Source organism: Lolium rigidum, chromosome 3 (genome assembly GCF_022539505.1).
Source record: "Lolium rigidum isolate FL_2022 chromosome 3, APGP_CSIRO_Lrig_0.1, whole genome shotgun sequence".
Lineage (NCBI taxonomy): Eukaryota > Viridiplantae > Streptophyta > Magnoliopsida > Poales > Poaceae > Lolium > Lolium rigidum.
This window is the reverse complement of record NC_061510.1, coordinates 9202948-9207159: the sequence shown is the minus strand read 5'-3', so window position 1 is coordinate 9207159 and position 4212 is coordinate 9202948.

The window sequence follows — 4212 nt, the reverse complement described above, 5'->3', positions numbered from 1 at the left end:
TAGTTACGATTGCTGCAAATTGTCCCGAGAACCAAAATATGCGCGCTATAGCCCACGAAAATGGGCAAAAACATGATGCGAGTTTTGGCGACGCCCATCCACCGTCGCTGGAAATAATCCCGGGAACTCTAAACTGTGAGCTGTAGCTCACGAAAATGGAGGCAGAAAGCACGAACTACACGACTTTTTGCGATGCCTCTCAAACTATATATCTGTGGTGATGGTTGCTAGAAATCGTCCCGGGAACCAAAAAACGTGCACTATAGTCCATGAAAATGTGTAGAAAACATGAAAAGATGAGTTTTGGCGATGCCACTTAGACCATGTATGGTCACGATAGCTAGAAATTGTCCGGGGAACTAAAAAGTTTGCGCTATAGCCCACGAAAATGGGAAGAAATCATAACAAGGTGAGTTTTGGCGATGCCCCTCAAACCATGTATAGGTCGTCACGATCACTAGAATTTATCTCGGGAACCAAAAAAATGTGCCCTATAGCCCATCAAAATGGGCAGAAAACATGAACAATATGAGTTTTCATGACGCCACTGAAAGCATGTATCAGTGGTCACCGTCACTAGAAATCATCCCGAGAATTGAAAATTGTGAGTTATAGTCCACGAAAATGGAGGCAGAAACATGAACAACATGAATTTGAATTTTCACGAAGTCTCTGAAACCATGTATCCATTGTCGTGGTCAGCGAAAATAGTCCCGGAAACCAAAAAAAAATGTGCGTATAGCCTATGAAAATATGCAGAAAACATGAAAAAGGAGATTTTTTGGCGATGGCACTCAAACCATGTATCGGTGGTCACGATCACTAGAAATTGTCGCGAGAAACGAAAACTTTGCACTATAGCCCACGAAAATGGGCAAAACAACTCAAAAAGGCAAGTTTTGGCGATGCCCCTCAAACCATGTATCGGTGGTCACGATCTCTAGCAATATGGCCCCGGGTAGTTAAACTGTGAGCTATAGCCAATGAAAACGGAGGCGGAAAACATAAAAAACATGAGTTTCCGCGAAGCCTCTCAAAACATGTATCGATGGTCATTGTCGTTGGAAATTGTACGGAAACCAAAAATGGCACGCTATAGCACACGAAAATGGGCAAAAAACATGAAAAGGGTGAGTTTTGGCAACACATGTCTAACCATGTATCGGTGGTCACCGTCGCTGGAAATCTTCCCGGGAACTTAAAACTGGCGTTTCCGCGAAGCCTCTCAAACCATGTATAGGTGGTCACGGTCGCTGGAAGTTGTCCCGGGAACCAAAAATTGCGCGCTATAGCCCACGAAAATGGGAAAAAACCTAAAATGACCGAGGTGTTGTGAAGCATCTCAAACCTTGTATCCATGGTCACGGTCGCTGGAAATCATCCAAAGAAACCGGAAAATGAGCACTATAGCCCGTGAAAATGTGTAGAAAACATGAAAAACACGAGTGTTGGCGATGCCACTCAAACCATGTATGGTCACGATAGCTAGAAATTGTCCCAGGAAATAAAAACTGTGCGCTATAGCCCACAAAAATGGGCAGAAAACATAAAAAAGGTGAGTATTGGCGCTGCCCCTCAAACCATGTGGTCACGATATGTGGAAATCATCCCGGGAACTTAAATCTGCGAGCTATAGCCCACGAAAATGGAGGCAGAAAACATGAAAAACACGACTTTCCGCAACAACTTTCAAACCATGTATCGGTGGTCATGGTCGCTGGAAATTTTACTGAAACCAAAATTGCACGCTATAGCCCATGAAAATAGGCAGAAAACATGAAAACGGCAAGTTTTGGGGACACTCGACTAAAAATGTATCGATGGTCACCGTCGCTGGAAATCTTCCCAGGAATTAAATCGTGAGCTATAGACCACAAAAATAGAGGGAGAAAATATGAAAACCACGAGTTTTCACGAGCCATCTCAAACCATGTATTTATTGTCGCGATCGCTAGAAATTATTGCAGGAACCAAAAAAATATGCATTATAGCCCATGAAAATGGGCAGAAAACATGAAAAATATGAGTTTTGGTGATGCCACTCAAATCATGTTTAGGTGATCACGGTCGCTGGAAATCGTCCCGTGAACTTAAAAATGTACGCTATAGCTCATGAAAATGGCAGAAAACATTAAAAAGTATGGTCGCTGGAAATCGTCTCGGGAACTGAAAAATGTGTGCTATAGCTCATGAAAATGGAGAGAAAACATGAAAAATATGCGTTTTCGTGGAGCCTCTCAAACCATGTATTGGTGGCCACGATGGCTGGAAATTGTCGCAAGAACCAAAAGTTGTGTGGGCAAAAATGTAAAAAAAGGCGAGTTTCGGTGATAGCCATCTAACCATGTATCAGTGGTCACCGTCACTGGAAATTCTCCTGGGAACCTAAAACTGTGAGATATAGCCTACGAAATTGAGGCAGAAAACATGGAAAACACGAGTTTTCGTGAAACCTCTCAAACCATGTATCGGTGGTCACGATCGCTGGAAATTGTCCAGGGAACCAAAAATTGCACGCTAGAGCTCACGAAAATGGGCAAAAACACATGAAAAATAAGAGTTTTGGTGATGCCACTCAAATCATATATCGGTGGTCACGGTAGTCGGAAATCGTCCCGGCTACAGAAAAATGTGCGCTATAGCTCATGAAAATGGGCAGAAAACATGAAAAATATGAGTTTTGGCGATTCCACTCAAATCATGTATCGATGGTCATGGTCACCGGAAATTGTCCCGAAAACTGAAAAATGTGCGCTATAGCTAAGGAAAATGGACAGAAAACATGAAAAATACGATTTTTGGCGATGCCACTCAAACCATGTATCAATGGTCGCAGTCCCCGGAAATCGTCCTGGGAACTAAAAATTGTGCGCAATAGCGCATGAAAATGGGCAAAAGGCATGAAGAACACGAGTTTTCGTGGAGCCTCTCAAACCATTTATTGGTGGTCGCGGTCGTTGGAAATTGCACCGGGACCAAAAAATGCTCGCTATAGCCGACGGAAATGGGCAAGAAATATGAAAATGCGAGTTTTAGCGACGCCCATCTAACCATGTATCGGTGGTCACCATCGCTAGAATCATGCAGGAAATTGAAAAGTGTGAGCTATAGCCCTTGAAAATGGAGGCAGAAAGCCTGAACAATACTACTTTTCGCGTAGCCTATCAAACCATGTATCCATGTTCACGGTCGCTAGAAATCATCCCAAGAACCGAAAAATGTGCACTATAGCCCATGAAAATGTGTAGGAAACATGCAAAAATGAGTATTGCCGATGCTACTCAAACCATGTATGGTCAGATAGCTAGAAATTGTCCCGGGAAATGCAAATTGTGAGCTATAGCCCACAAAAATGGGCGGAAAACATGAAAAGGGCGAGTTTTGGCGACTTCCGTCTTGTAGGGATTTGTAGCATAGAAAACAAAAAAAATTCCTACCGCAAGAACGAATAACAAGCCAAGATCTGATCTAGTAGATGGTAGCAACGAGGTGAAGATCAACATACCCTCGAAGATCGCTAAGCGTTGACAAGAAATATCTCGTGGTGGATGTAGTCGATCACTAGCCGCTTTCAAAAGCGCGTAGAAGATCTTGACGGTGCCACAATCGGGCAGCACCTCCGCACTTGGTCACACGTACGATGCTGATGACGACGTCCTTCTCCCCGTTCCAGTGGGCAGCGGATGTAGTAGACCCTCCTCGGAATCCCGCCAGCACGACGGCATGGTGATGGTGGTGGTGGAGATCTCCAGCAGCTCTTCGCCGTAGGCACCGCGGGAGAAGAGAGGATAGGGTTTGGGAGAGGGGGCACTCTGGAGCCGGCCTTAGGTGCCCTTTGGTGGTGCGTCTCAAGAGGTAGCCAACCCCTCCCTCTCCCCCTCATTATATAGGTGGAACCCCCTAGGTTTGCCCAAAATCCGAATAAGAGTCCAACTCAAAAACTTCCATATTGGTGAAACCTAGGGGAAGTGGGACTCCTCCCTTTCCTTCACATATGGCCGGCCATGGTGGTGGAGTCCACCATGGACTCCACCTTCCTCTTTGGTCGGCTGGCTAGGGTTGGTGGAGTCCATCCGGGACTCCACCTTCCATGGTGATTTCTTCCAAAAGGTTCTAGAACATTCTACCTCCTTCCATAAATGCACCGGATCATTTCCAAACTTGGAAAATGACTTCCTATATATGAATCTTATTCTACGGACCATTCTAGAA